Source organism: Triticum urartu, chromosome 6 (assembly GCF_003073215.2).
Source record: "Triticum urartu cultivar G1812 chromosome 6, Tu2.1, whole genome shotgun sequence".
NCBI classification, from domain to species: Eukaryota; Viridiplantae; Streptophyta; class Magnoliopsida; order Poales; family Poaceae; genus Triticum; species Triticum urartu.
This window is the reverse complement of record NC_053027.1, coordinates 396284294-396296816: the sequence shown is the minus strand read 5'-3', so window position 1 is coordinate 396296816 and position 12523 is coordinate 396284294.

The window sequence follows — 12523 nt, the reverse complement described above, 5'->3', positions numbered from 1 at the left end:
TGCTCCAAGGTTCATCTTTCTTGTCCAAGCTAGGCCCTTCATTTGTAAGCAAAACAAATGTATTCAATTTAGGCAGCATCATATTCTCATGAACATTAGAATCGTTACCAAGAAACGAAAGTACCTGGTAATTCAATTGGCGTGCACGAGCTCTAGTAATTGGTCCAGTATATATAGCAGTAGGGGTTGTGGGTGTAACAATGGTATTGATGTCCTCGTCACTTCCCCTCTATTGTATCGAGAGACGCGAAAAAGGGAATGACCGTCTCAATCCCCAAATCACATAGGTGAGGGCGCAGATCCCTGCCTCCTCCACTCGCTTTGGCGGAAGGAGGAGGTGGGGATCTCTTCTCTCTGCTGCTGGTGTGTAGATAGGGTAGTTGTAGTTCCCGGAGACGTTGAGTTGGTGGAGGAATCTCTGTCGTTCGGGTTGAATAAATTCGCCGTCTTTCCTTCCCCTTACTGGTGTTGGAGATGATGGCTTGTACACGGCGTGCTTATCCCGTTGATCTGAGGATCAAGCAGTGGTTGGGCTCTCTCCTTCGTTGGTGGCAGCGACGGATCGGGGAGGGGGGTTTGATCCTCGTGGGTGTCTGGGCCATACGAGTTCCTGGCTCCTCTGGTTGGTCGGTTGGGCTATGTGAGTATTGATGAAGCTATGTACCTAGGGTAGGGTCATGGATCTATCCAAGATACCCTCCCCAAGGACATCTCTAAAAGAACCAGAAGCATTCAAAGAAAAATCATCATTCACTCGACCATGAAGCTATGTTCCACTCGACAGTCTTGAAGACACTCGACCGTATAGACAATCACTCGACTACCAGAAGATCTAGAGCCACTCCACTCTGCAACGGTCGGGAATTAAGTCATAGCTTTAATGGTCATTATGTATCTTTATTGCAGGCGTTACTAGTAACGTCCCCGTCTTTATGTACCTTAAACCCTTTGTAACTGAGGGTGGGAGGGGTCTGGCGAACTCTATATAAGCCACCCCCTCCTCAGGGACAAGGGTTCGCACCCCCTGTAACACGCATACATATAATCCAGTCGACCGCCTCCGGGCTCCAAGACGTAGGGATGTTACTTCCTCTGAGAAGGGCCTGAACTCGTAAAACTCGCGTGTACAACTCCTCCATAGCTAGGATCTTGCCTCTACATCCCTACCCCCCATTCTACTGTCAGACTCAGAACCACGACAGTTGGCACCCACCGTGGGGCAGGTATCTTAGTGACTTGTTGGAGAAGTTGTGATTTTTCCGATCCCTGTCAACATGGTTTCAGGCGGAGGTTTGGCCAAGGGCCACGAGATCCGTCTCGGTGCGCTCGTATTCATCGCTGACGACTCCGCTTGGCTCCAGGAAGCGCCACTCAGCGTCGAGGCGCTCCCCGTCCGCGGGGCAATGCACTTTCGCGCGTGCGTCCGTGGCGTCCTCCTACGGCAGTCGTCGACTCAGTATGGGTCGGCTCCCGTGCCAACCTCCCTCCCTGCAGCCCGCCGGGGCAAACGTTCCGGTCAGTCGACGCTTCAGCAGTGGGTGAGGCATGTGGTGGCTCGCCAATCGGCCGCCCCCCAGGTCACGGCAATCGAGCCTGACGAAACTCTCTACGGCCTGTTCGACTGGCTCTGTAGAGATTGCATCCAAGTGCGACAGCAGCAACCCCGCGGCGGAAGTTTTGATGGTCAATGGACCATGTAGTCCTCCGTCACGTGTCCACGAAGAGTACCGACCCGAACCCCTCTCTTCGCAGAGGAGGGAGGAACTTCGCCGCCGGAACATGGATGCACTTCACACTCCTATCGTTGGAGAAACCCCTGAGGCCCAGGCCTTGGAGGAGGCGCGCCTGGCCAACTTGGTTGAGCGCACTCGACTGGAGAACCTCCAGCGTGCACTCGACGAGCGTGCTCGGCAGCGTGCTCCTGAATCCAGTCGATGTCAACTTTTTCCACCTCCGACTCAGGTATACTAAACTCCAATCCAGAATCTCGCAGCTGCGGCCCGAATAGCGGAGTCAATTCAACCTTCCCAGTCAGAAGCTGGTTGAGGTTTGGTGCAGATCTGGGCCTTGCTCCGAGCCACGGAGAGCAGAATACAGTAGTATCTCAGTCACGGAATAGGATTCACAGCAGATCCGTGGTTGCAGACACAGTCCAATTGGCTCACAGCCCAAGATCGCCCCCAGGCGTGAGGGACATGGAGACCGACAAGATCAGTACAGAAACCATGAGCAGTATGATCACCGACTCGATCACGATGATCGTCGTTGAGTGCCCACGCCTCCCCCATGGAGTGGATCATACGTGCCTCGGCAGCAGGATGACAGACGCCCTCACAGTGGTGGGCGAAGGATTCCAGTCGACCCCAGGGAACCGGGCTTTGATGCGAGATCTATTCTCGTTCAGGGTCTGGTCGACAGAAACAGAGCTCACAGAGAAGGCCCTGACAGAGATTTTCCAACCAGCAGCAGAGTGCATGTCTCAGGCCCGTAGTGCTTCAGCAGAGCCATCAGGGTTGTGGTGATTCCTCCCAACTTCAGGTTGGCGACTAGAGTCAGTAAGTTCACTGCTGAGTCCAAGCCTGACACTTGGCTTGAGGATTACCGAGTGGCTGTACAGATCGGTGGCGGCAACGATGAAGTGGCCATGAAGCACCTTCCTTTGATGCTAGAGGGCTCGGCCAGGGCGTGGCTAAATCAGTTAGCTCCTGGTAGTATTTATATTTGGGAAGATCTTGCTCGAGTATTTGTCAGAACATTTGAAGGTACTTGCAAGCGGCCAGTAGGGTTGACAGAATTACAGTGTTGCGTTCAGAAACCGAATGAAACTTTGAGGGATTATATCCAGAGATGGATCACATTGCACCACACAGTGGATAATGTGTCAGATCACCAAGCAATTAGTGCCTTCAAAGAAGGCATCAATTATCGGGAGTTGAATTTGAAATTCGGTCGGACAGGAGATATGACTCTAACTCGGATGATGGAGATTGCCACCAAGTATGCCAATGGTGAAGAAGAAGATCGGCTCTGGAGTGGCAAGCACAAAACAGTCGCCCATGAAACCGGAGGAGGAAACTCCAGTCGGAAGCAGAAGCGCAAAGCCGAGCTAGCCGCTCCTAGTGAAGCCTTAGCCGTGACTCAAGGGAAGTTCAAGGGGAAACTCAAAGGACCGTGGAACCCCAAGAAAGTAAAAGATTAGGATGGAAATGATGTACTAGATTTGCCATGCCACATTCACACCAAGAAACATGAAGAGGGTAATTTCATTTACCCAAAGCATACCACTCGACAGTGTCGACTCCTAATTCAGCAATTCCAAGGGAAACAGCCCAAGGAAAAGGAGAAGGAAGAGGACAAAGTTGAGGATGGGGAAGAGGACGATGATGGTTACCCCCACGTCAATTCCACTCTGATGATTTGCGCTGATGTTGAGAGTAAGAGTCGACTGAAAGTCATCAACAGAGAAGTAAACATGGTCGCCCCGGTGACACCCAGTTATTTGAAGTGGTCTCAGACTGCCATTACATTCGACCAGTCCGATCACCCAGTGCACATAGCCACCCTTGGGAGGCAAGCGTTGGTGGTCGACCTAGTAGTCGAAGGCACCCGATTGACTAAGGTTCTGATGGATGGTGGCAGTGGCCTGAATATACTGTAAGCAGAGACGTTGAAAGGAATGGGCATTCCGATGTCCAGACTCAATGAAAGCAATATGAGTTTCCATGGAGTCATTCCTGTCAAGAAGGCTGCATCACTCGGCCAATTCGCTCTCGATGCAGTGTTCGGTGATTCCAAGAATTACCACAAATAAAAGTTGACATTTGAAGTTGTGGATTTCCAGAGTGCTTATCATGCTATTCTGGGCAAGCCAGCTTATGCACATTTTATGGCTCGACCGTGTTACGTGTACCTCAAATTGAAGATGCCTGGTCCCAAAGGGGTGGTCACTATCACTGGCAATCGGAAGAAGGCAGAAGAGTGCTTCCAGAAGGGCTCAAAGATCGCCGATGCACAGATGGCGGTAGTGGAATTGCAGGAATATAAAAAAATGCAGATCCGAGTGATTTGTTGCGAGCTAAGAAGCCTGCCACGGATTCAGAATTCTAGTCGTCTGGTGAAACAAAGTCGATTCATATTCATCCAACGGATCCCAATGCTGCTCCGACTCACATTTCAACAACACTCGACTCCAAATAGGAAGAAGCGCTCATCCAGTTCCTCCGTGAGAACTGGGACAACTTCGCAAGGAAACCTTCTGACATGCCAGGTGTTCCCAGGGGACTGGTTGAGCATCGTTTGCGAGTCGAACCAAAGGTGAAACCAGTCAAAGAACATCTTCACAGTCCACTGTACAGAAGAGGAAGGCAATCGGTGAAGAAGTGGCTCGGCTTCTGGCAGCTGAGTTTATCCGAGAGATTTACCACTCTGAGTGGTTAGCTAATGTTGTCATGGTCCCAAAGAAGGATGACTCACTTTGCATGTGCATCGACTTCAAACATATCAATCGGGCCTGCCCGAAAGATCACTTTCCTCTCCCTCACATTGACCAAATAGTCGACTCGACTACGGGGTGTGAGCGTTTGTCCTTTTTGGACGCTTATTCCGGGTATCACCAGATCCGTCTGTATGGACCCGATGAGATAAAAACAGCTTTCATCACCCCATTTGGGTGCTTCTGTTATGTCACTATGCCATTCGGTTTGAAGAACGCCGGAGCCACATTCATGAGGATGATCCAGAAGTGTCTGCTCACTCAAATCAGTCGGAATGTGGAAGCATACATGGATGATATTGTGGTCAAGTCACCAAAAGGTTCCGACCTACTGACTGACCTTGCTGAAACCTTTGCCAACCTCAAAAGGTATTATATCAAGATTAATCCATCAAAGTGCACGTTTGGAGTTCCAGGCGGGAAATTACTCGGTTTCCTCATTTCCGACCGGGGGTTCGACGCTAACCTAGAGAAAGTGGGTGCCATACTCCGGATGAAACGCCCTGTGCGTGTGCATGATGTCCAGAAGCTTACTGGTTGTTTGGCCACCCTAAGTTGATTCATTTCTCGCCTCGGTGAAAAGGCACTGCCTCTTTACCGACTGATGAAGAAGTCAGATAAGTTCGAGTGGACTCCTAAAGCTGATGCAGCATTTGCAGAGCTCAAAGCCCTGCTTTCCACCCAGCCGGTGCTTGCTGCTCCAATCAGCAAAGAGCCTTTACTGCTTTACATTGCAGCCACTGGACAAGTCGTCAGTATAGTACTTACGGTCGAGCGGGAAGAAGAAGGAAAAGCTTACAAAGTTCAGCGCCCAGTATACTATGTCTCTGAAGTTTTGACTCCATCAAAGCAAAGATATCCACATTATCAAAAGCTTGTTTATGGGATTTATATGACCACGAAGAAGGTTGCACATTACTTCTCTGATCACTCCATTACACTCGTCAGCGACGCTCCATTATCAGAGATTCTGAACAATAGAGATGCAACTGGTCGAGTGGAAAAGTGGGCGGTTGAACTCCTTCCCTTAGATATCAAGTTTGAGGCAAAGAAAGCTATTAAGTCCCAAGCAATAGCAGATTTCCTCGCCGAGTGGATTGAACAACAACTACCGACTCAAGTTCACTCGGAGCACTGGACCATGTTCTTTGATGGTTCCAAGATGTTGAATGGTTCTGGTGCTGGGGTGGTACTGGTATCCCCCCGAGGAGACAAGCTCAGATATGTCCTCCAGATTCACTTTGATTCCTCCAATAACGAAGCAGAATATGAAGCACTCCTGTATGGGTTGCATATGGCCATCTCACTCGGCGTCCATCGCCTCATGGTCTATGGTGACTCAGATTTGGTAGTCAATCAAGTGATGAAGGAGTGGGACGTTAGAAGCCCAGCCATGACTGGTTACTGCAACGCGGTGAGGAAGTTGGAAAAGAAGTTTGAGGGGTTAGAGCTCCATCATGTACCCCGACTGAAAAATCAAGCAGCAGATGATTTAGCAAAGATAGGCTCCAAGAGAGAAGCTATTCCCAGCAATGTGTTCTTGGAGCATATTCATGCACCTTCAGTTCAAGAAGATCCCTTCGCTGAAGAGCCCCCGCAGCCTAGGAGTGCCACAGATCCGACTGAAGTCGAGGTCCCAGCCGTGGTCGACTTAATCATGGAGGTGTTGGTCATCACTCCTGACTGGACAGTGCCATACATTGCATATATCCTTAGGAAAGAGCTCCCAGAGGATGAAGAAGAGGCTCGACAGATCGTCCGTCGATCCAAGGCCTTTACTGTAATAAGAGGACAACTGTTCAGAGAAAGTCCAACTAGGGTCAGCCAGAAATGCATAACACCAGAAGAAGGCCGAGTGATCCTCCACGACATCCATTCGGGGACCTATGGTCACCATGCGTCCTCTCGGACCATTGTGTCTAAAGCATACCGAGCTGGATTTTATTGGCCACGAGCAAATGAAATGGCGAAAGATATAGTCGACATATGTGAACGCTGCCAGTTCTACTCCAATATGTCGCACAAACCTGCATCAGCCCTGAAGACCATCCCACGCGTCTGGCCTGTTGCTGTTTGAGGATTGGACATGGTTGGTCCACCGGGGACTGGTAGGAGCGGCTTCACTCATGTGCTTGTAGCAGTCGACAAGTTTACCAAATGGATCGAAGCCAAGCCTATTAAGAATCTTGAAGCTAGTACTACTGTCAGCTTCATCAGAGAGTTGATTTTCAGATATGGTGTTCCGCACAGCATCATCACTGAAAACGGATCGAACTTCGATTCTGATGAGTTTAGAACCTTCTGCGCTCACAAGGCACACGAGGCGACTATGCTTTAGTCGCCCATCCCCAGTCGAATGGACAAGCAGAAAGAGCAAATGGCCTGATTCTCAAAGGACTGAAACCTCGACTGATGCGAGATCTCAAGCACGCAGCGGGCGCCTGGCTTGATGAACTTCCACCAATTCTCTGGGGATTGAGGACAACTCCCAATCGGTCGACTGGTTGAACTCCATTCTTCTTGGTCTATGGGGCTGAAGCTGTTCTACCGAGTGACTTGCTTCATAATGCACCACGAGTTGAGCTCTTCTCTGAAGATGAAGCAGAACAAGCTCGGCAAGACGCAGTCGACCTCCTAGAGGAGGAAAGAGAGATGGCCTTGATCCGGTCGACCATTTATCAACAAGACTTGCGTCGATTCCACGCTAGACACGTGAAGGGTCGAGCCTTTCAAGAGGGAGACTTGGTTCTTTGAGTGGATCAGCAGAAACCACACAAGCTCGCCCCAGCTTGGGAAGGTCCCTTCATTGTCACCATAGTGCTCCACAATGGAGCATACCACCTTTACAGTGTCGAGCATAAGAAGGATGAGCCACGGGCTTGGAATGCGGAGCTGCTCCGCCCCTTTTTTACTTAAGTACTCGTATGAATAAAATGTAATAAGAAATACCCTTGTAATTTGTTCATCAAAGACAAGAGCTTTATAGTCCTCTCGAACGATTGTTGTTGCTTTTATTTACATCTGAAATCCCCCAGTGGGTGACTTAGCTGCGAATCCATTTCGCCTAAGTTCGAAAGAAAATCCTACCGATTGGTGAGCAAGCCTCTCACTCGGGGGCTGAGCTGCGAATCCGTTTTGCCTAAATTTATAAAATCCTACCGAGTGGTGAGCAACACTCCCACTTGGGGGCTTAGCTCCGAATCTGTTTTGCCTAAGTTTTTAAAATCCTACTGAGTGGTGAGCAATCCTCCCACTCGGGGGCTTAGCTGCAGTCCAGTACTCGCCTAAGTTTGTAAAAGCCTACTGAGTGGTGAGCCAGCCTCCCACTCGGGGGCTTAGCTGTAGTCCGTTACTTGCCTAAGTTTGTAAAATCCTACCGAGTGGTGAGCAATCCTCCCACTCGAGGGCTTAGCTGCAGTCCATTACTCGCCTAAGTTTGTAAAATCCTACCGAGTGGTGAGCCAGCCTCCCACTCGGGGGCTTAGCTGCGAATCCGTTTCGCCTAAGTTAGTAAAATCCTACCGAGTGGTGAGAAACACTCCCACTCGGGGGCTTAGCTGTGAATCCGTTTCGCCTAAGTTTTTAAAATCCTACCAAGTGGTGAGCAATCCTCCCACTCGGGGGCTTAGCTGCAGTCCAGTACTCGCCTAAGTTTGTAAAATCCTACCGAGTGGTGAGCCAGCCTCCCACTCGGGGGCTTAGCTGCAGTCCGGTACTCGCCTAAGTTTGTAAAATCCTACCGAGTGGTGAGCAATCCTCCCACTCGGGGGCTTAGCTGTAGTCCAGTACTCGCCTAAGTTTGTAAAATCCTACCGAGTGGTGAGAAATCCTCCCACTCGGGGGCTTAGCGGCAGTCCAGTACTCGCCTAAGTTTGTAAAATCCTACTGAGTGGTGAGCAATCCTCCCACTCGGGGGCTTAGCTGCAGTCCAGTACTCGCCTAAGTTTGTAAAATCCTACCGAGTGGTGAGCCAGCCTCCCACTCGGGGGCTTAGCTGCAGTCCAGTACTCGCCTAAGTTTGTAAAATCCTACCGAGTGGTGAGCAATCCTCCCACTCGGGGGCTTAGCGGTAGTCGAGTACTCACCTAAGTTTGTAAAATCCTACCGAGTGGTGAGCAATCCTCCCACTCGGGGGCTTAGCTGCAGTCCAGTACTCGCCTAAGTTTGTAAAATCCTACCGAGTGGTGAGCAATCCTCCCACTCGGGGGCTTAGCGGCAGTCCAGTACTCGCCTAAGTTTGTAAAATCCTACAGAGTGGTGAGCAATCCTCCCACTCAGGGGCTTAGCTGCAGTCCAGTACTTGCCTAAGTTTGTAAAATCCTACCGAGTGGTGGGGGGCTTAGCTGCAGTTCAATACTCGCCTAAGTTCAAAAATCCTACCGAGTGGTGAGCAAGCCTCTCACTCGGGGGCTTAGCTGCAGTTCAATACTCGCCTAAGTTCAAAAATCCTACCGAGTGGTGAGCAAGCCTCTCACTCGGGGGCTTAGCTGCAGTTCAATACTCGCCTAAGTTCAAAAATCCTACCGAGTGGTGAGCAATCCTGTCACTCGGGGGCTTAGTTGCGGTCCAGTACTCGCCTAAGTTTGTAAAAAAACCCTACTCGCAAAGGCGACAAGGCGCAGGTCGACTACAACCTTCTCCTCCGAGCTACGCTAAAAATACAACGTACGCTCCATCCTTGTCCACAAGGACGACGAAGCGCAGGTCGACTGCAGCCTTCTCCTCCGAGCTACGCCACAAATACAACGTACGCTCCATCCTTGTCCGCAAGGACAACGAAGCGCAGGTTGACTGCAACCTTCTCCTCCGAGCTACGCCACAAATACAACGTATGCTCCATCCTTGTCCGCAAGGACGACGAAGCGCAGGTCGACTGCAACCTTCTCAAATACAAGGTACGCTCCATCCTTGTCCGCAAGGACGACGAGGCACAGGTCAACTGCAACCTTCTCCTTCGAGCTACGCCACAAATACAACGTGCGCTCCACCCTTGTCCGCAAGGACAACAAGGCGCAGTTCGATTGAATTCTCCATTTCAAGGCTGCATCTCAAGCACGGAGGTCATTCCAAATAGGGAGCAGATTCCAAAAGCAATCACAAGCATATTCAAAAGCAGTTCGGATAAATCCTAAAGTTCCAAGCGACAAATCAAAAGTATTCGAGCATCAAGCCCGAAGGAGTTTCATGGTTACAGCAACCACTCGGCATTCCGAGGAAAATTTAAGACAGGTTTAAATCTCATAGTTTGTCCACTCGGCAGGAGGAGGGCTGGCGGGTTCGAAGAATTCGTCCAAGTCGATTCCATCTGCGATCCGAGTGGCAGCAGCGATGAAAGTCTCCATAAAGGACTGGAAGTCATGCCTTTTGGTGTTGGCGACCTTGATCGCCGCCAGCTTGTCTTCACGAGCTTCCTTGCAGTGGACCCTTACCAAGGACAACGCCACGTCAGCACCACACCGGGCAGAGGACTTCTTCCACTCTTGCACTCGACCAGGAATCTCGTTGAGCCGAGTCATCAGAGATTCGAGGTCATTTTGAAGCGTCACCCTTGGCCGGAGTGATGAGTCGATCCGTGAAACTGCCACCTTCAGACGAGCGAGGTAACTTGTGACGCTAGCAACACGGGATTCCAGTCGAAGCACATTCATGGCAGCCTCGTCGCCGACCAGAGAAACGATAGGGTCTAAACCCGTCTCGATCCGTCCAGTTTCCTCGTCAAAGTTTTGGCAGAATTCTGCAGTCAAAGAGTTCGTGAGTCGACTGGATAGGATTAACTTGCAAGCAGTAAAGCAGTCGGATTAAAAGGAGTACCTTCCAGCATAAGATAGAGCTTCTTGGCAAGAGTTCTCAGATAGGCTTCCATGTCATTTCTCTTACGGACTGCGGACTCTAGCTTCTCATTCAGAGCAATCTTATCCTTCTTCTGACGAGTTACCTCTCGGTTGGACTCATTGAGAGAGGACTTCAGCTTGTTTACTTCTCCTTCCAACACTCCTACCGAAGCCAGCTTCTGGTCTGCAAGGGCAGTCTTATCTTGAGCTTCCTTCTGCGCAGCTGCAAGGTCCAAGTCCTTCTTCTCCAGAGCCAACCTCATTTTCTCTGCAAAAGAAGCAATCGGATCAAACAAGAGATCGAAGAAATATCTTAAAAGATGATCGACGTGAACAGTCGACAGGCAGTTACCTTCCATACCAGCAGCTTCATCTTGAGCTTTCTTCAACTTTTGTTGGGCCAGCTCCAAGTCGAGGTTGAGTTGCCTCTACTTCTCCTCAAATTTGGCAAACTTAGAAATGAGAGTACAAGATTTCTGCAGAAGGTAAAAGACGTGTCAATCGACAAGATCAAAGATTATTTACTTCCGAGTGAATAAAACTTAAAAGTTTACTCAGACCCATGTCGACTGCCCGCAGTCGACTGCGGTCTTGGGGACTACACCCAGCGGGTGCACTTGGCGTGCCCCCACTGATTCAGACCCCGCTCGACCGGTCCGCCCGGATCGATTAAAAAAGAATAAAGAGAAAAGAATTATTCAGACCCCGGCCGACTGCCAGCAGTCGACCGCGGTCTCGGGGACTACACCCAGTGGGTGCACTTGGCGTGCCCCCACTGGTTCAGATCCCACTCGGCCGGTCAGCCCGGGTTGAGTGGAAGAAAGGAAAGGGAAAAGTACTCAGACCCCAGTCAACTGCCCGCAGTCGACTGCGGTCTCGGGGACTACACCCAGTGGATGCACTTAGTGTGCTCCCACCGGTTCAGATCCCACTCGCCCAGGCCGAGTGGAAGAGCGCAAATGCTAAAGACAACAAAACACCCAGCGGGTGTACAGATTCGACGCAAACAATAAGAGATTGTATGAAAGAAAATATTTCAGGTAGCATATCCTAATGGAATAAGGTCAGTCGAAAGCCTACTTACCTGGACATTGACCCGAAGAGCCGCGCTGGCATCGTAAGCAGCCTGGCTGTTCTCGTGCACCATCTTCATCCGCTCCATCATCACGTTAGCCTGACGGATGGCCTCCGCAGCCGTGTCCGAATGGCTTTCCGGAACATGGTAGTTGGTGAAGAAGGGAGCAGACGACCCAGGTGCGGCAGCTTGGAGCTCCGAAGCGTGAGGTTGGACGACTGAAGGAAACACCGGTACAATCGACGGTGCGGGGCCCTCACTCGACAATGGGACAGCAAAAGTTATAGAGGCCCCACCTGCATCTTCAGATTGCTGGACGGTTGATGTTGTCATCGGTCCCTGCTGAGACGTCTTGCCAGCTGCTACTTTTTTGTTCTTTCTGGGCCTAGGGGCCACATCTTCATCATCATCCGGAAGCTCGATAACGTTGGGTGGGGCTGCAAATAAATCAGTCGACCCCAAGTGAATCGCCAGAATTTGATCGACCAAATAATCAAGAACAAGATCATGAGAGTTCTACCTGGGTTGGAGGTAAACGCGTCTTCCATTCCTCGTCTCGGTATTGGTAGGAAGAAGTTCTAGACGTAGCAGCACTGCAAATGTCAACATTCAGTCGGTTATGTTCTGTTGCTCGAGTCGACCAAAAGATCGGGTCAGATGATTACCCGGAGATGGTGGGGATGGTCACTTTGATTCTGGGCAAAGTCTTTGGTGGTTTGAAAGATGTGGCCTTCAATGCTTTCGGCGCAGGAGGCGGCGCAGTCTTTAGCTGTTTCGATACCTTCTCAGTCGGCACCGGAGAAGACGTCCGAGGGCGCTTCGAAGATTGCCCAGTCGGTGCAGCCGCCAGGTCAGGGGTGCTCGCCGGGTCGTGAGCGTGCTTGGACCTCCTCTCTCTGCGAGGAGGCGAGTCAACCTCTTCTTCATCACTCAAGTCGTCGCTCTCCTCATCCTCCTCTGCATCCGAGTGCCACTCGCCACTCTCGCCCCCGCTCGCCCCTTCCTCGACATTTTGCTCCTGCACTCCATTGGGCATCGAGTACATATCAATAAGAGCCTAAAAAGACAATGAACAAAAGAAATACAGTCGACCGTCAACAAGATGTTACATAGTGAATCAAGAAG